This window comes from Bombina bombina, chromosome 9 (assembly GCF_027579735.1).
Source record: "Bombina bombina isolate aBomBom1 chromosome 9, aBomBom1.pri, whole genome shotgun sequence".
Lineage (NCBI taxonomy): Eukaryota > Metazoa > Chordata > Amphibia > Anura > Bombinatoridae > Bombina > Bombina bombina.
The window spans coordinates 224,686,191-224,707,894 of record NC_069507.1 but is presented as its reverse complement, the minus strand read 5'-3'; the positions used below and the strand labels follow the sequence as shown (position 1 = coordinate 224,707,894).

General features: G+C 37.3%; 1 long non-coding RNA gene across 1 annotated transcript in view; it reads right to left on the bottom strand.

Moving 5' to 3' along the window:
• LOC128639622 (uncharacterized) overlaps positions 1-15,243 on the bottom strand; it is an 87,949-nt gene extending 72,706 nt beyond the window's left edge. The window contains exon 1 of the long non-coding RNA XR_008399233.1: positions 15,197-15,243. This is a non-coding gene — a long non-coding RNA (uncharacterized LOC128639622). The remainder of the gene's footprint in view (positions 1-15,196) is intronic.
• Positions 15,244-21,704: the final 6,461 nt, after the last annotated feature.

Sequence of the window (21,704 nt, the reverse complement as noted above, 5' to 3'; positions counted from 1 at the left end):
TTTCTGTCTTGTTTCTTGGTTTCCAGACAGAAACCTAGCCAATTTTTCTGTATCTATCTATTTCTAGCAGCCAATATTGTGATTGCCAGATCCTAATTATATAGAAACCCCCCTTGATGGTATCAAATTATGAATATTTTGACATATTCAATCTATGGAGAAATTTTCCTTTTAAACACTCAATGCTATGGATCTATTTAGTCAAATTTGGGTGGAGTGGGAGAACGTTATTGTTCCCCATCAATATCTATCTAATATATATATATATATATATATATATATATATATATATATATATATATATATATATATATATATATTTATCCCCTCCCCCCTTCTTTCTTTCTGTTTTATTGCTATTGTTTATTAATATTTTGTACAGTACTCTCAATCCATCTACAATGTTAACTTGATAAAATTATGGATGTTACTTCTCTATGAATGTACTGTTGTTCTGACTTAATAATCTTGTGATTCTGTATGAATCCTGATATATTGGTTTGCACCAGTTATTGATTAAAAAAACAAGGATATGAACTTGATTTAAAAATATGCTCGCTCTCTGAACTACATCTCCCTATGTTATTATATGGACAGTAGTTGGACCAGCAATTTGCCACAATTGCATTGTATTGGGTTATCTTTATATATAAGCTGTATGTTTACTAATATCCTCAATAAAAAATAAAAAAAAGAATACAAGAAGAACAAAGTATATATATATATATATATATATATAAAAATATAGGATTATATAGATTTTTTTACAGTATCTATGATAATTTTTAATCATTTTTTTTTTTTTTTTTAATATTTCATATTTCCATAATGTGCCTTAAGATAATGTCGTTTCCATGTGTCAGAAATGGTGAGGGCTTTGTAGGTCAGGGTGAGAATTTTGAATTTAACAGTGAAGGGACTTGCAGAGAGGTGCAGCAGAAACAGAGCGTCGAGAGAGGTGGATTAGCCTGGCAGAGGCATTTAGGGTGGATTGAAGGGGAGAGAGGCGGAGAGAGGGAGGCCAGTTAGTAGGTTATTACAGTAGTCAACTCAGGAAATTACCAGGGAGTGGATTAGCGTTTTAGTAGTTTCAGCGCTCAGAAACTGACGTATTTTAGAGACATTGCGTAGGTAGTTGCGGCAGGATGAACAGAGCAATTGGATGTGGGGAATGAAGGATAGATTTGAATCAAGTGTGACTCCAAGGTAGCAGACTTGGGGTTATGGGGAGAAAGTAGTGCCGCCAACAGTGATAGAAAAATTAGAGACTGGAGTAGAGTTAGAGGGGGGGATTAGAAGTAGTTCGATCTTGTTTATTTTTAGGTGGTGAGAGGCCATCCAGGAGGAAATGCCAGCGCTGATGTGAGAATTGACAGAAGGAGAGAGTCTAGGGGTGGATAGGTAGATCTGGGTATCATCAGCATAGAGATGATAGTTGAAGCCATAGCTGTTGATAAGTTAACCCAGTGAAGAAGTGTAAACAGAGAAGAGTAGAGGACCCAGGACAGAGTCTTGAGGTAGTCCAACAGACAGAGGCAATAGAGAGGAGGAGTCACAAAAGAGACGGAGAAGGATCTTTTAGAGAGATAAGAGTGAATCCAGGAAAGGGCAGTGTTACAGAGCCCAAGAGAGCTGAGAGTCCGTAGGACGAGGGGATGATCAACAGTGTCAAAGGCAGCAGAGAGGTCAAGTAAGATGAGTATAGAGTAGTAGCCATTGTTTTTAGCAGAAAGGAGATCGTTAGTAACCTTGGTGAGGGCAGTCTCAGTTAAGTGTTGGGGATGGAAGCCAGATTGCAGGGGATCGAGCATTTAGTTGGAGGACAGGAAGTGGGTTAGGCGATCGAAAACTAGTTTTTCAAGGATTTTTGAAGCTAGCGGGAGCAATGATATGGGGCGGTAGTTTGCAGGAGATTTAGGGTCAAGAGAGAGTTTTTTAGGATGGGAGTAACCATGCATGTTTGAAGGAGGCAGGGAATGAACCAGTAGAAAGGGATAGGTTGAATATGTGAGTAAGAGCTGGAGAGAGGCTGGGAGACAGAGAAGGTATTAGATGTGAAGGAATAGGGTCAAGTGGGCAGGTAGTGAGGTGTGAGGAAGACAATAGGGAACCCACTTCACTCTCCGTGGTTGGGAAGAGGGTGCAGTGAGTGGCAGAGGGGTTGACTGGGAGCGAAGTAGTAGTAGTAGTATTTAAATAAATATTTAGAAATAAAAAGAACATTTCAACTATGTACATGTATATATATATATATATATATATATATATATACAGTTGCAAGAAAAAGTATGTGAACCCTTTGGAATGATATGGATTTCTGCACAAATTGGTCATAAAATGTGATCTGATCATCATCTTAATCACAACAATAGACAATCACAGTCTGCTTAAACTAATAACACACAAAGAATGAAATGTGGCCATGTTTTTATTGAACACACCATGTAAACATTCACAGTGCAGGTGGAAAAAGTAAGTGAACCCCTAGACTAATGACATCTCCAAGAGCAAATTGGATTGAGATGTCAGCCAACTGGATTCCAATCAATGAGATGAGATTGGAGGTGTTGGCTACAGCTGCCCTGCCCTATAAAAAACACACACCAATTCTGGGTTTGCTTTTCACAAGAAGCATTGCCTGATGTGAATGATGCCTCGCACAAAAGAGCTCTCAGAAGACCTACGGTTAAGAATTGTTGACTTGCATAAAGCTGGAAAGGGTTATAAAATTATCTCCAAAAGCCTTGCTGTTCATCAGTCCATGGTAAGACAAATTGTCTATAAATGGAGAAAGTTCAGCACTGCTGCTACTCTCCCTAGAAGTGGCCATCCTGTAAAGATGACTGCAAGAGCACAGCGCAGACTGCTCAATGAGGTGAAGAAGAATCCTAGAGTGTCAGCTAAAGACTTACAAAAGTCACTGGCAAATGCTAACCTGTTAGCGAATCTACAACATGTAAAACACTAAACAAGAATGGATTTCATGGGAGGATACCACAGAGGAAGCCACTGCTGTCCAAACAAAACATTGCTGCATGTTTACAGTTTGCACAAGAGCACCTGGATGTTCCACAGCAGTACTGGCAAAATATTCTGTGGACAGATGAAACCAAAGTTGAATTGTTTGAAAGAAACACACAACACTATGTGTGGCGAAAAAGAGGCACAGCACACCAACATCAAAACCTCATCCCAACTGTGAAGTATGGTGGTGGGGGCATCATGGTTTGGGGCTGCTTTGCTGCGTCAGTGCCTGGACAGATTGCTATCATCGAAGGAAAAATGAATTCCCAAGTTTATAAAGACATTTTGCAGGAGAACTTAAGGCCATCTGTCTACCAGCTGAAGCTCAACAGAAGATGGGTGTTGCAACAGGACAATGACCCAAAGCATAGAAGTAAATCAACAACAGAATGGCTTAAACAGAAGAAAATACGCCTTCTGAAGTGGCCCAGTCAGAGTCCTGACCTCAACCCGATTGAGATGCTGTGGCATGACCTCAAGAAAGCGATTCACACCAGACATCCCAAGAATATTGCTGAACTGAAACAGTTCTGTAAAGAGGACTGGTCAAGAATTTCTCCTGACCGTTGTGCACGTCTGATCTGCAACTACAGGAAACGTTTGGTTGAACTTATTGCTGCCAAAGGAGGTTCAACCAGGTATTAAATCCAAGGGTTCACATACTTTTTCCACCTGCACTGTGAATGTTTACATGGTGTGTTCAATAAAAACATGGCAACATTTCATTCTTTGTGTGTTATTAGTTTAAGCAGACTGTGATTGTCTATTGTTGGGACTTAGATGATGATCAGATCACATTTTATGACCAATTTGTGCAGAAATCCATATCACTCCAAAGGGTTCACATACTTTTTCTTGCAACTGTATATACATACATATCAGCTCTATTGCCAAATCTCAGTCCACAAAGAAACTGAAAGGAAGATTTGAGACAGTTGGGGGATGAGAGAACCTATAGGTTGCTTTCACAGAATCCGACCAATCTATTCAAAGAGAAATTGATAAAGCTGCTAAGTCAGGCAGTTGCTATAGGGATTTTGTCTGAAAGTCAAGTTGAGAATCGTATTCATGTCTCACCCATTATACCTATTTTTTATTATCTTCCTAAAACCCATAAGAGTATGATTGATCCTCAAGGGCGCCCAGTTATTTTGGCTCTTTATTTAAGCCATTGGGGTCGATTTAACAAATGTGAATAATCTCCGACTGACAGCATACTCTGTCGGCATTTAACATTGCACAATCATTTCTGGTTAAATGCTTGTGCAATGCCGCCCCCTGCACATTTGTGGCCGCTAGCAGGGGGTGTCAATCATCCCAATCGTATCTGATTAGGATGATTTCAGTCCGCCACCTACAACCACTGCTTCTTAACTTGTGTTTCCGGTGAGCTGGAAACATCGTGCGGAGCCAGCAACATTGGCTGCTTGATAAATCTCCCCCATTGTCTGAATGGGTGGATTGAAATTTACAACCCTTGGTGCAGAATTTGAGCAGTTATTCCGGTCATTTTCTTAACATATTGAGTGATATTATGTGGTTGGAAGGTTTTTGTTGGGTGACAATAGAGGCTGCCTCATTGTACTCTACTATCCCCCATTCATTAGGGATATGTGGAATTTGATTTTTTTTTCTGGACAGAATGACTAGATACTCTGAAAAATGTAAAATCTTGTTCTGTGTGATTGTAAAATTTCAGTTAAAGCATGATTTTTTTATGCTATATATATATATATATATGTATATATGTTATCGGTTATTTAGAGCGCCAACAGATTCCGCCGCGCTAGTGTATACATGTGTACATATTTGATTTTATGTATGTATATATATATATATGTGTGTATACATGTGTACATATGTGTTTATATATATATATATATATATATATATACACCCATACACATTAACCCTTTAAGCAAGGTCTTTAGATTGTGTTCGGTGGTGCACGTTTACTTTCAACTGATACGCGCGCAAGTTAACATGGGCACAAAATTGCAATATAGTGATAGCGCACCACTTGTAATCTAGCCCTTACAATGTTAACTTTTGATTTTAACAATCAGTCTGAGCATTTCCATGCACAGGTGAAATGTGAGATCGATCCTCAATGGCTAACAAGTAAAAATCACACAGCTATATTAATGGACACATGCACACAAAAAAACAACTAAAAAAATCTTAGTACCTGAACTTGTATTCATGCTATATTTTAAAATGTCATCTTGTAGATGCAGCAAAGAGCAAATGACTTTAAGTTCCTTTAAAGCATTATATCTGTGCCCCTTTAAACCTGTTGGAAACAGGTTCAACTTGATAGCAACATCTGCTTTGTAATTGCAGCCAAAAAAAAAAACATTGCCAGATTGTTTGTACAACAAGGGAATCATTTTATCACACAACAGGGAAAGAGTTAATTTGTATCTCATCTTCCCACTTGGCATTTTATAAAAGCAAAGTAAAAATACGACATGTTATTGCCTTTCAGGTCACCTATCTTATCCCACTGCCCAGTCTCCCTGACTCAGCGCCACTGTGCCCTTTAGGACAAGGCTGGCATTTCTACGACCTTTCCGAGGGATATCATTTGAATTCAGACTGATCCTGTCAGGGTTCCCCATTGTTCCCAGAAAGAATATGCTAAAGAAAGGACAGGTGTCTCTGTCCAAATGGGGTGTTGAGTTTCAAAAGCCATTGAATAAATGCTAATTTACAGAGATTTGCATGAGAAGCTTGTACTATCATCCCTTCCCATCACGGTATTCATGTCAGACCCATTTCCAAGTAATCGTTAACTCCAGCACTGACCTGCTGCCAATTACAGTATCATAATTAAGTGCAATGCACTAGTAATTATACCTCTTTATCCTGGATCAGGTAACATCCATCTCTCCCTTATGATGAAGCAGTGCCAGGAATGTGTTCAGGCCCAACAGTTCAAGTGACCAGATACATTTAGGGTTAACTCTTGCACTACTGTAGCACAGAACACGTGGCTAATTTTAGTGGAAACTTTGCCTATGTGCTGCAAATTCTGTACTCATTGTAGGCACATGTAGAGTTGCCAGCTGCCGTCCACAAAATACTGGGCGGCCATCAGGTATTCTGGAGAAAGTAAGGGGGTCAAGATATGAGCACAGATCTGACCAATTGTCCAAAGCCCCTGTGATATATATATATATATCCATATTAGTCCCCTACATACATGTAATCTGTCAGCCATATGTGAAAATTGAGTCTCAGACTGTTGAAAGAATAAACTCTTGGTAGCCCTGGGCACATTACCTAACTATGTATTCTCTTCAACAAAGAATACCATGAGAATGAAAAATAGTTGATAATAGAAGTAACCTAGAAAACCTTTTTGAGCTGAGGCATGAAAAAATAATGTTGGGTTTGGTTTTATGTCCCTGTAATGTATCAGTGCCAACTCTTGCCAGAGCAGCCACAATTGCCAAATAGATATAAAAGATAATATTGTTTCAGCTTAAAATCCTTAAACTGATTTTTAAATGTATTTTATTTTTTCAAGCAGTTTGTAGTTTCACAAGAGCATACTGAGGTAGACACAGGAGCATGCACATACATGACTTGAGCACTATATGTATAATATGGTTACAAACATTTTTGCAAATTCTGCTGCCAGATAGTGCTCAAGGGACATGCATTCCCCTGAGCCTACCCAAGTATGCTCTCATGACTAAATGATACAAAGCACTATATGTATAACATGGTTACAAACATTTTTACAAATCCTGCTTCTCGCCTGCAGCCCTTTGGTGTCCCAGTTATAAAGGTTTGACTAAGCCCCACCCAAACCTACCCAGGAGATGTCTGGACACACCCACAGATATCCCAGACACATCCATAGATCACCCCCTCCACTATGCAGATTACCTTTTCAATATGGAAAATTAAAACTTTACGAAAAGTAATTTTTAATTCCCTGATATAACACATTGTGAGGTCAATTTACTAATGTGCGAGCGGACATGATACGATGTAGCGCATCATGTCCGCTGCACATCGATAAATGCCAAAAGCATACGCTGTCGCTATTTATCATTGCAAGAGCAGTTCTTGTGAACTGCTGGTGCAATACCGCCTCCTGCAGATTCGCGGCCCATCCGCCGCTAGCAGGGGGTGTCAATTAACCTGATCAGGTTGATTTCTGTCCGCCGCCTCAGAGCAGGTGGACAGGTTATGGAGCAGCGGTCTTTAGACTGCTGCTTCATATCTTCTGTTTCCGGCGAGACTGAAGGCTCGCTGGAAACACGGGGCATCAAGCTCCGTATGGAGCTTGATAAATTGATCCCTGTATATGGTCTCACCCAAAAATCAAGTAGTATTGGTATAAAGTCTTTTATTGGATGGGTATTATCTGTAAACGGAAAATGTAATAAATAACACTAGTAATACTATTAGCCAGAAGGCTATATTCTTTAATTGTGGAAATCTAATTGCCCGTCGAAACTTTCTATATTAATATGGTAAATTATTTTCTGACAATAGAGCAATATGAGCATTATATGACCTTTTTGTTTATAACCCCAATTCCGAAAAAGTTGGGACAGTATAGAAAAGGCAAAAAACAACAACAAAAAGTCATTTGAAAATTCAATTCGCCCTGTAGTATATTGAAAACACATTCGCCTACATTCCGAGTCTTGCGTTAGGGTGAAAAGCAGCGTTGAGAGGTCCCAACACTGCTTTTTAATGCCCGCTGGAATTACGAGTCTGGCAGGTACAGGTGTACCGCTCACTTTTTTTCCGCAACTCGAGCATACCTCAAATCCCCTTACGTCAATTGCATATCCTATCTTTTCAATGGGACTTGCATAACGCCGGTATTACGAGTCTTGGAAAAAGTGAGCGGTAGACTCGTACCGCATTTAAAAGTCAGTAGTTAAGAGTTTTATGGGCTAACGCCGTAACATAAAACTCTTAACTAAAGTGCTAAAAAGTACACTAACACCCATAAACTACCTATTAACCCCTAAACCGAAGCCCCCCCACATTGCAAGCACTTAAATACATTTTATTAACCCCTAATCTGCCGTCCCTAACATCGCCGACACCTACCTACATTTATTAACCCCTAATCTGCTGCCCCCAACGTCACCGCAACTATATTAAATGTATTAACCCTTAAACCTAAGTCTAACCCTAACCCTAACACCCCCCTAACTTAAATATAATTTAAAATAATCTAAATAAAATTACTACAATTAACTAAATTATTCCTATTTAAAACTAAATACTTACCTATAAAATAAACCCTAAGCTAGCTACAATATAACTAATAATTACATTGTAGCTATCTCAGGGTTTATTTTTATTTTACAGGCAATGTTGTATTTATTTTAACTAGGTACAATAGTTATTAAATAGTTATTAACAATTTAATAACTACCTAGCTAAAATAAATACAAATTTACCTGTAAAATAAAACTTAACCTAAGTTACAATTACACCTAACACTACACTATACATTAAATAAATTCCCTAAACTAACTACAATTAAATACAACAATCTAGATTACGAGAAAAAAAAAAACACTAAATTACAGGAAATAATAAAATAATTACAATTTTTTAAAACTAATTACACCTAATCTAATCCCCCTAATAAAATAAAAAAGCCCCACAAAATAATAAAAATCCCTACCCTATACTAAATTATAAATAGCCCTTAAAGGGCTTTTTGTGGGGCATTGCCCCAAAGTAATCAGCTCTTTTACCTGTAAAAAAAAAGTACAATACCCACCCAACATTAAAACCCACCACCCACACACCCAACCCTACTCTAAAACCCACCCAATCCCCCCTTAATAAAACACTAACCCCTTGAAGATCACCCTACCTTGAGACGTCTTCACCCAACCGGGCAAAAGTGGTCCTCCAGACAGCCAGAAGTCTTCATCCTATTCGGGAAGAAGAGGTCCTCCAGATGGCCAGAAGTCTTCATCCAGATGGCATCTTCTATCTTCATCCATCCGGAGCGGAGTGGGTCCATCTTCAAGACATTCGACGTGGAGCATCCTCTTCTTTCCGACTACTAACACTAAATGACGGTGTAGACATAACAAGTATTTCCCCATAGGAATCAATGGGGCTGCGTTAGGAGCTTTACGCTGCTTTTTTGCAGGTGTTAGACTTTTTTTCAGCCGGCTCTCCCCCATTGATTCCTATGGGGAAATCGTGCACAAGCACGTTTTACCTGCTTACCGCTAACGTAAGCAATGCTGGTATTGAGGTGAGATGTGGAGCTAAATTTTGCTCAACGCTCACTTTTATGCAGCTAACGCTGGGTTTATAAAAACCTGTAATACCAGCATTGTCTTAAGTAAGCGGTGAGAAAAAAAGGCTCATTAGCACCACACATCTTACCGACAAAAACTCGTAATCTAGCCGAAAATTAACAGATTATTTGATGATTTACTTTGTGAATTTAAAGGGACAGTCTAGTCCAAAATAAACTTTAATGATTCAGATAGGGCATGTCATTTTAAACAACTTTCCAATTTACTTTTATAACCAATTTTACTTTGCTCCTTGAAGGTCGACTCTTATCTGAATGCATTTTGACAGTTTTTCACCACTAGAGGTCGTTATTTCATGTGCCTCATATAGATAACATTGTGCTCACGCACGTTAAGTTACCTAGGAGTCAGCACTGATTGGCTAAAATGCAAATCTGTCAAAAGAACTGAAATAAGGGGGCAGTTTAAAGAGGCTTAGATACAAGGTAATCACAGAGGTAAAAAGTGTATTAATATAACTGTGTTGGTTATTCAAAACTAGGGAATGGGTAATAAAGGGATTACAGGGTATCTATATTTTAGAACATTAAAAATTCTGGTGTAGACTGTCCATTTAATGTATTTTTGAAAATATACACTCATTTCAAATCTGATGACTGCAACACGTTCCAAAAAAGTTGGGACGGGGCAATTTGGGATTAATAGCGATGTGACAAGTTAAAATAAGAAGGTGATGTGAAACAGGTGAGGCAATCGTGTAATCATAGTATTTAAGGAGACTCCAAAAAAGGCCTAGTCCTTCAAGAGCAAGGATGGGTCGAGGCTCACCAATCTGCCAACATATGCGTCAGCAAATAACCCAACAGAAAAACATTCCCAAAGACCAATCAGTAGGATTTTGGGCATTTCACCTTCTACAGTGCACAATATAATTAAAAGATTCAAGGAATCCGGTCAAATCTTGGTGTGTAAAAGGCAAGGCCGAAAACCAATTCTGAATGCGTGTGATCTCCAATCCCTCAGACGTCCCTGTCTTAAAAACTGTCATGAGTCTTTAATGGATATCCTGACATGGGCTTGGGAATACTTTGGTAAACCTTTGTCAGTCAACACCATTCGCCACTGCATCCACAGATGCAAGTTAAGGCTTTACTATGCAAAGCAGAAGCCATACATCAACACTGTCCAGAAGCGTCGCCGACTTCTCTGGGCTCGGTCTCATCTGAGATGGACAGTAGCACAGTTGAGTCAAAATTTCAAATAGTTATTTTGGAAAAAACATCCGTCTTGTTCTCCGGGGCCAAAGAGGAAAAGGACCATCCAAGCTGTTATTAGTGTCAGGTCCAAAAGCCAGTGTTTGTCATGGTATGGGGTGTGTCAGTGCCCATGGCCTGGCTAACCTGCACGTCTGTGAGGGCACCATTATTGCAGAAAGAGATGTATACATTTTGGAGCAACATATGGTGCCATCCAGACATTATCTTTTCCAGGGACATTCCTGCATTTTCCAGCATGATGGGGCCAAACCACATTCTGCCCGGATTACAAGCGCATGGTTGCGTAAGCAGAGAGTGTGGGTGCTAGCATGGTTTGCCTGCAGTCCTGACCTGTCTCTGATTAAAAATGTGTGGTGCATTATGAAGGGCAAAATAAGGCAATGAAGGCCCCATACAAAGTTGCGCAGCAGAAGACATGCATAATGGATGAATGGGGGGAAATTCAGCTTGCTAAACTTAACTAACTGGTGCCAACAGTGCCCAAACGATTAATATGTGTTATTAAAAGAAAAGCTGACGTTACACAGTGCTAAACAGTCGACTGTCCCAACTTCTTTGGAACGTGTTCAGTCATCAGATTTGAAATGATTGTATATTTTAAAAATACATTAAATTAAAAAAAGGTAAACATCAAATAATGTGTTAATAATGTGTTTTCAATATAGTACAGGGTGAACCGAATTTTCAAAAGACTCTTTTTGTTTTTTTGCATTTTCCATACTGTCCCAACATTTTCGGAATTGGGTTGTATATTGATATAATGTATAATTTAAAGAGCTATAAAAAAGTTTAAAAAAAAGTAAGGAAAAGGAGGACCTTAGTGAATCTCCACCAGTAATTACTATCAGAAAATAGAGAAGTTTATGGGAAGGATATTTAAATTCTTGAATCATTTTGATGGTTAAATTGTTTTCTCTCTGCCTATAATCCATTGTTTTCAAGTTTTTTTTTTAACATGCGTTATATTGATGATGTTATTCAAACAGGAACATAGCATACAGTGGATATGTTTTAATACATTTATTTAAACACATCTATAAAATTATATAAAGTTCCCCATTTCACACTATTCCAATTTTTGTATGGTACCTGTTTTTTCTTTTTATCTTCTTCATTTCAATCCATAACAAGTGCTATCACTTGAATTAATAAATGTTCAAATCAGAATTAAATAAAGAACAGTGCTCAGGAACATTTAATAAGTAGGCAACACACAGACTCACCAGGTAATATTGGCAGACAGTGAGTGGTTGATGTAAAGCACTATCAATACAATACCAAAGACACTCAGGGACAGAATCCTATAAACTGTAAAGATGGCTGCGACTGGCATATTTAAATAGTCGCAGCTACGGAAAACAATCATGCCAAAGCAGCTTCAAAAATGTAACAAGAAAACACAAAATGTGGGATAGCAGTAAATTAATCTGCAGAAAAACCTCCAATTCTAAAATTATTATATATTTATCTTCTTTAAAGTTTTATAACCAGGGTGTAAGCAAAATAGAAACAATTATTAAATAATTGTAAGTAAACATACAACCTCTGAGGAAGCCTTATTGTGAAACGCGCGTCAGGGGTTCACAGGAAAAGCGTGGTCTCTCCATTTTTTAACCGCTTACCTTAACTTCAATGTTTTAAACCTTATTTTCTGTCAGCACATTTGGAAAACCGCAGCTAGATTTTTATCGTAATAATAAATATTAAAATGGCTCCTGGATTGAAGGAGCCTAGCTTATACTTATTTGCTTGTTTGCTACAGTATTTCCATTTCTCATATTTGAACATAGTTTTGAACACATATATAGTTAAAGGGACATGAAACCCTAAAAATGTATTTCATGATTTAGGTAGAAGATACAATTTATAACAACTTTCCAGTTTACCAAATTTGCTTCATTCTCTTGGTATCGTTTGTTAAAAGAGCAGCAATGCACTATTGGTTTCTAATTGAACACATGGGTGAGCCAATGACAATCAGTATATATATATATATATATATATATATATATATGCAGCCACCAATCAGCAACTAGAACCTAGGTTATTTCCTGCTCCAGAGCTTACCTAGATAAACCTTTAAGCAAAGGATAACAAGAGAAGAAAGCTAATTAAATAATAGAAGTAAATTGGAAAGTTGTTTAAAATTGATGTTCTTTCTGAATCATGAAAGAAAAAAATGATTGGGTTTTATGTCCCTTTAAGGTTTAAGTGTTTTAAATGTGCAGCTGGTATGACTGTTTGTTTACTTAAAGGGACATAAAACCCAACTTTTTTTAAATAGTACTATTCTCTATCAAAATAATGAAAGAAAATTTTTGGGTTTAATGTCCCTTTAATAAAGGAATGGTATTAATGGAGGCAAAATAGTGTCTATATGATTTACTTTTTTATGTTATTTTCTTAAACCAGTAATTGCTCTTCCAAAACAGGGTCCAGCAATCTTTTTTCAATTTTATGTCTATTTACAATTATTTAATAAAAGCTTCAGAAATGTGCAATATAGCGATGAAAAAAAAATAAATACTGAAAAGGCATTAAAAATAAAGCAAAACAACATGTAACAGTGCCAATGAATGTCATACCGTATTACCGTATTACCGTAACTAGGACAATGGCCCAAGAGTATAAAAATAATATGTGCTGCATGGAAACAGTCAATAAGATGACACCTTTGTGCAAAATATATGCGGTGAATGCACAAGCAAAACATGGAGGCAAATTAAATTAGTATTGATAACTATTTGAATGAGACTTTTTTCACCTTGCCAATAATACCAATTAAAGGGATATGAAACCCAGCTTTCTAATTTACTTCTATTATCATTTTTTCTTTGTTCTCTTGGTATCTTTAGTTGAAAAAGCAGTAATGTATAGAAGCTGGCCCATTTTTCATCCAGGACCTAGGTTGCACTTGCTTATTGGTGGCTATATTTAGCCACCAATAAGCAAGTGCTATCCAGATACTGAATCAAAAATGGGCTGGCTCCTAAACTTATATTTCTGCTTTTTCAAATAAAGATACCAAGAGAACGAAGACAATTTAATAAAAGTTGCTTAAAATTGCATGCTCTATCTGAATCATAAAAGTTTAATTTTCAATAGACTGTCCCTTTAAAGGGATATGAAACCCAAAACTGCTTCATTCCCATGGTATTCTGTGTTGAAGGGATACCTAGGTAGGTGTTTGGAGCACTACATAGCAGGAATAGTGCTGCCATATAGTGCTCTTGCAAATGGATAACATTCTTGTAAAACTGCTCCAGGCACATAGACACTTATATCCCTGCTTTTCCACAAAAGATACCAAAAGAAGGAAGACAATTTCAAAATAGAACTAAATTAGAAAGTTGTATAAAAGAGGATGCTCTATCTGAATCACAAAATATTTTTTTTGGGGTTTCATGTCCCTTTAAAATGATATATGCACAATTATAAATGTCATAGCATTGTGGGAAATGTATAATAAACATTTTAGCCTCCCAGCACCTAATTGTTAGCATAAATGAACATTTTGATGATGGAATTTAATTTAAAGTGATAGCTAAGATTCACATTTACAAAATTAGGCTATAGACAGTTTTCCCCCCCTTTTATTTGTCAGATGTAAGAATTTTGTAGGAGTTAGCACCACCCTACATGGTTTAAGAAACTGAATTAATATATTGTTCACTTATTTTGCTTGAATACAATATTTTACACATTTTTTTTTATCAATAAAGTTATTTTAAACAGTTTAAACTAAATTACTTTTTTTTTTATCAATAAAGTTATTTTAAACAGTTTAAGCTAAATTACTTTTTTTTTTTTTATCAATAAATAACATTTACATATAGTGGCAAACAAAACAGTTTAGTCATATTCTGAAGTGAGAATTACATCTAATAGTGACACAGATGTTACTAACAGATATTTAAAATATTCCCACAGTCTGAGTTTTGCCATCTTCTCATGTGAAGTATATTATTGAACTCTGCAAATGTAAAACAAATGGTCTGTGCCATACTATGCAGTGCCTGTTTGTACTGACAGTCTGAAGAACATGTAAAATTAGGACATATATTTGCAGTTTTGGATATAAGCCAAAGCAACAGAAGTGTCATATATCTGGTAGCTGTCTCACAACTGCCATCAGTTTGCCCCTTCCCCAAAGGCTCTGTGTGCAAATTAGACTACACAAGCTGCCAGTGTTAAGGGAATCAGTCAAAAAGTGATAATGTCAGTGAGGTTTGTTTGTGCTGACAGATTTTAATTGTGTTTGGTGCTGTCAGTGTGGTGAGAGAGAAGCTTTCTCAGCACTTTTCTGTGGGTCAGGGGCAGTGTTCTCTTTAAGACCAGTTTTGTGGGCCGCTCACAAAACTGGTCTTAGAGAGAACACTGGTGGTCAGGGGTACCATGCAGATGCTTTAGCTGATAAGTTATTTGCCAGATACATGGCAGATATAAAGGGACCGTCTAAGGTAAAATTACATGCCTTAATGAAGCTGTGCTAAAAAATGAAATGAGTTATTATTAATTAATTTAATTTAACTGTATATACTACTTAAATTTACAAAAGGAAAAAATGGTATCACTCTTTCAATTTATATTTTGTAATAGATAAAATAAAAATGTTTTAAAATATATACACACTTTAGGGGTGCTACCATTCCAGCAGCTTTTGTCCTCTGCATCATAAGTCTAGCACTCTCCACTGCGTTCTGGGAAATGTAGTCTTCTCAAGAAAATCCACACTTCCTCTTTGCCTCCAGCAACAGTCTGGAAGCAGCACAGTGGTATTTTAGTATTTGCACGTGCCTATTTACCTAATAAGAAGGTTGGAACTGTTTTTTTATAACAAATTACTGATATCCGGTTTCTTCTTAAAGGGACAGTCAAGTAAAAAAAAAACTTTCATGATTCAAATAGGGAATGTAATTTTAAACAACTTTCCAATTTACTTTTGTCACCAATTTTGCTTTGTTCTCTTGGTATTCTTAGTTGAAAGCTAAACCTAGGAGGTTCATATGCTAATTTCTTAGACCTAATCTAAATGCATTTTGACAGTTTTTCACCACTAGAGGGCATTAGTTCATGTGTTTCATATGGATAACATTTAGCTCATGCACATGATTTTACGAGGATTGAGCACTGATTGGCTAAAATGCAAGTCTGTCAAAAGAACTGAAATAAGGGGGCAGTCTGCAGAGGCTTAGATACAAGGTAATCACAGAGGTAAAATGTCTATTATTATAACTGTGTTTGCTATGCAAAGCTGGGGAATGGGTAAATAAGGTATTATCTATCTTTTAAAACAACAAAAATTCTGTTGTTGACTGTCCCTATAATGGTGCTGAGGATGCTGATGTGGCCCTAGGCTGCGGCCCTGTTTTAATAACTTCCAGGTAGTACTTTCTGCTTTAGAATGTCCCTTATAGTCTTTCATATAGTTGCTGAATTGTTGCATTACAAACGCTAAGGCAACCACACGCAGAAGGGACTCATAGCCACCAGTCACTAGTTGTATCCTGCTCTGAAGTGGCAATGCATGCTGATCCTGGATGGGACTTTACCAATGTGTTTAATTCATTTGCAAGCATTAATTAAACACATAGGCATAGATTACAAGTGGAGCACTTTGTGTGTCACCGATTGTAACTATCCTCTGCTGGTGCCGGCAGGAGGGAATCTGGGAGGCAGGTGCGGGCCCAGCAGCGGAGGGGGGTGGGAGTGGTAGGACCCTACAATACAGGGGAAAATATAAAGGGAGAGGTTGGAAAGGGGCTCTATGCTACAGAAAAAGGTGGTGTGGGAGGGTCCCTAACTAATGATTGCAGGAGGGGGGAAGGGGGGAGCCCTACACTAAAGAAAATAAAAAATAATACAAAAATAAATAAATAATGACCTTTCATAGGTACTGGCAGACTGTTGCCAGTACCTAAGATGTCAGACCTAGCTAGAGGGGGGAGGGTTAGATAACTGTTTGGGAAGGATCAGGGAGGTTTGAGGGTAAAGGGGGATTCTACACTGCAGAAAATATATATAAAAAAATAATATTTAATAATAAAAAGGTTTCTATTTTCATATTTGAAGACTGCCTGCCAGTACCTAAGATGGAGGTGACCAGTGTAGGGTGAGGGAGGGAAGAGAGCTGTTTGGGAGGGATCAGGTAGGGATCAGGGAGTGGGAGGTGTAAGGTGGGGGGGTAATTTCTACACTAAAGCTAAAATTAACCTTACAAGCTACTTGATTAACCCAATTCACTGCGGGGAATAATAGAAGTGTAGTGCATAGCTGCAATTAGTGGCCTTCTAATTACCAAAAAGCAATGGCAAAGCCATGTATTCTGCTATTTCTGAAGAAAGGGGATCCCAGAGAAGCTTTTACAATCATCTGTACTATGATTTTACAAGCAGTATGTAAATAGTTTCAGTGGGAAACCCAAAGTTTGTGAAAAAGTTAATTTTTTTTATATGATCGCATTTGGCTTGAAATGGTAGCATGAAATATATCAAAATGGGCCTACATCAATACCTTGGGTTGTTTACTTAAAAAAATAGAAGAAAAGAAAACTGCTTCCAGACAACGATAGTGCTTAAGGATGTCTAGTTTATAAGACGACAATCTGAAAAGGGTTCACAGATTGAAACACCTGACATGTTTCGCGTTGTTGCGCCTGCGCTTCATCAGAGGTACTTGATACTATCTGGCACCTCACTTTACCCACTTTAAGTCTGAACATACAGAGGAAACCGGGTGACCCTACACACAAACAACTAGACTTGGAGCCAATCCTGAGTCGTTTTGGAGGAGGACACGCCCTCACGACGGATACTGGCCTTTCCTTGTAACTCGGCGGATGGTACGGAGGATGGTGGGCTTCATACCTGACATCCATGGAACTCATCTGGGTTTGGGTCACAAGTGCTGGAAGAGACGGTGAGCGGTATTCATCTCATATTTGATACCCTGGAGGTGAGTGAGGTGCACACATAGGTGGTATTACCTTCTTTTGCTCTATTGGGAAACAGACTGTCTGTTTACGCTATTGACTGCCTTAAAGGGACAGTCAACACCAGAATTTTTGTAGTTTAAAAGATAGATAATCCCTTTATTATCCATTCTCCAGTTTTGCACAATTAACACTGTTATATTAATACACTTTTTACCTCTGTGATTAACTTGTATCTAAGCATCTTCTGACAGCCCCCTGATAGCATGAAATTTTATTTATTATCTTTTGACTTTAATTTTAGCCAATTAGTGCAGTGTCTGCCACAAGCCACTGGCCTGATCACAGTGTTATTTATATGGCTGACATGAACTAGCTCTCCCCTGTTGTGAAAAGCAAATACAAAAGCATGTGATTAGAGGCGGCCTTCAAGGGCTTAGAAATTATCATATGAGCCTTCCTAGGTTTAGCTTTCAACTAAGAATACCAAGAGAACAAAACAAAATTGGTGATAAAAGTAAATTGGAAAGTTGTTTAAAATTACATGCCCTATCTGAAACATGAAAGTTTTTTTTGGACTTGACTGTCCCTTTAATGTCTGGTGATTAAACATTCACGGATACATATACTTGAAAGTGGACATCTGTACCCCTCTAGTAATATGTCTACTTTAATATTGGACTGCTACTGACACATATTGGCAAGAACTGAGTGAAGTGTTCTGCCCTCCTGCTCTTTGTTATTACTTAAAAAAAAAATATATATATAGCAGACATCCCAACTCTCCCTGAAGTTCAGGGAGTCTCCCTGATTGTAATAGCGGCTCCCTGATGCCAGCAAATGGAATGCAATCTCCCTGAAACTCCAAGTACCATGATCCAATGTGGCCCAAATCTGGAAAAGTGGTTCTTTAAGGAATGCCTTTAGTTGCTGGGACGTTATAGAACCCTCAAAGCATGAATCAGTAACCAAAAAGCCCCCACTGATTCTAATAAAATAAAAACACAAATACTACCTTATTTACTGCACGTAATTAAACTTCGGATTCTAAAATATTTAAGCATTCAACAAGCGTACATTCACTGAAAAATAGGTTTGTTGTATGTGGTTGTGCAATAAAGCTACTTTTTTTTTAATGTGACTTTAGCGGGAAGCTACTTTAATGATAAGTCTCTTATCATTATCTTATTTAGGGTTTTCAGGTGTCCAATATATAACTGCGAGGGGGGGGGGGGGCGGCGCAGAAGCAACCTCCCTGAAATGAGTTTTTGCAGGTTGGGATGTCTGTATATAGTTTTGACAGGTAAATAAAAAAAAAAAAAAAAAACAAGGCTCTATTACTGTTTAAATAGAGTGCATGCTAAAAATTCTCCAGTGTTTTGGGCAAGTTTTTCTCTAAAAGTCCCGATAGTGAAGGGGTTAATACATACGGCAGGTTAGTGCTGCACTATTAATGTCAGAACAGGTGCATCATTTTCCTCAGATATTAGATTTCTATGAGAAATCGCATTAAAATTTGTGTTGGATAAAGCTCAAGTACAAATCCGACGAGTGTGCAAATTCCCCTCAAGTAGCAGAGTGTTTGCTTAACTTGTTTGCTTTGTTCTTCTTTCTTTTCCTCTCCCATTCCCCCTTCCTCCCCTTACATTTAGTTAATACCTGGTTTCTTATTATTTTTCTGTCAAATAAAAGAAACCATTTTGTCAAGCAGCGCCCTGATTTGCTAAGAGTCATGTGACACTAGTGAGGAAACACTAAATAAATATGAGAGTGTACAGGAGGTGGTTACTGTTATGTATTAGATTATTTAGGGTCTATAATACGGTCCCCTATGGAACTTAGGTACCAATCTTATCTTCTTATCTCACCTTTCCCTTTAAAATGCTTTTTTCTCTATCCTTTCCTACATAACAAAACTACAGGCTGCACCTCATAATCTCTCTTTAGTGAGCAATTTCTACTAATCCATCTAAACTGACTGAAAGGATTAGTTCATACTGGTTATGTGAATAATTTAAGAAACTATTAATATCTGAAGGTTCAAAAGCCCTTAAATGGACATGAAACCCACAAACCTTCTTTCATGATTCAGATAGAGCAAACAATGTAAAACAACTCTCCAATTTCATTCTGTTATAACATTTGCTTCATTCTCTTGGCATATTTTGCTGAAGGAGCAGCATTTCATTACTGGGAGCTAGTAGAACACATCAGATCAGTCAATGATAAGAGGCACATATGTGCAGCCACCAATCAGCAGCTAGTAGTGCATTGCTGCTCCTGAGTCTACCTAGGTACGTTTTCAATAAAGGGTACCAAGAGAACAAAGCAAATTAAATAATATAATAAAGTAAATTTGAAAGTTTAAAAAAAATGACATGCTTTCTCTGACAGAGGCATAACTAGAATTTACTAGGCCCCAGGGCAAAGTTTGTGACAGGGCACCTGATTTAAACAGCACCCCTTCCAAAGCATACATAAACACATATATACACATGCAGACACATATACACATATATACATACATATACATACATACACATATACATATGCACACACACATAAACACATATATACACATGCAGACACATATACACATATATACATACATATACATACATACACATATACATATGCACACACACATAAACACATATATACACATGCAGACACATATACACATATATACATACATATACATACATACACATATACATATGCACACACACATAAACACATATATACACATGCAGACACATATACACATATATACATACATATACATACATACACATATACATATACACACACACATAAACACATATATACACATGCAGACACATATACATACATACACATATACACACATACAAACACATACATATATACACACATACATATACATACCTACACACATATATGCACATGCACATACAAACACGTACATACAAACAGATACACACATACAAATGCATACATATAAACACACACTAAAACACATAAACACATACATACATAAACACACATATACACACACACACAAACACATATAAACATATGCACATACATATACATACAAACATGTGCATACATACCTACACATGTACTTTTATATATATATATATATATATATATATATATATATATACACACATACACATGCATACAAAAACACATGCACACATACAAATACGTACATGCACACACATATATACACACACACATATATACACATGCACACACATATACTTATATACACAAATAAACATACATACACATATATACACATGCGTACACAAACACATGCACACATACAAACACATACACACACACACACATATACACACATACAAACACATACATACACACACATATACAAACATACAAACACATACATATACACAATTTAGCATTTAGCAAGCAATATCTACTATTACACTGTATTTGAGGCATCTCCATGCATTACAAATTATAAAACAGCAGCTATAGATGTTAAATGCTATAGAGCAATTTGAAGAGCTAGAAGAGAGGGTTAAAAAAACTTTGCATAACTTGCTTGCCTGGCCCCACTCACTCTATTTGCAGAGATAACAGCACACAGGAAAGCTGTAATAGCTGGAGTATGACCTGACCCTTGACCTGCACAAGCTGTACTTTTAATCGATCAGTAGAGGGAAGTATACAGCTCAGCTCACAGCAGCTATTCCAGACATCAGGTGCAGACGTGACACTGACTGCTACAAAAACCGGTGTTGCTTCCCTGCTCCGCCCACCTACTCCTTTCCCTCTCTCTAAAGAAGCCTGTGTGGTGCTGAAATATAGCAGGTAGAGGGGCATAAAAGTTAAATACAAATAAATAAATATAACTAATAAAAGTAGTTAGAGGGAGCAATGGCTGCAGTTCCCTAAGAGGATGGGCCCGGTAGCAATTGTGGACCCTGCAACCCCTGTAGTTATGTCCCTGCTATCTGAAATATGAAAGAAACATTTGGGGGTTTTATGTCCCTTTAGTAAATATCTGCTGCCCAGGCCTTAGTGTTATAGAAACGTAAATATGCTTTTATTACTATTATCATTCTTCTTCTTCTTATATCTAAAAAATTAAAGGGACAGTAAACAACTCAGGATTGTAATATTAAATGTTTAATTATGCATATAATGACTTTTCGATATATTTTCATTATTTATATTCCCCCTTTTTCTGTAATC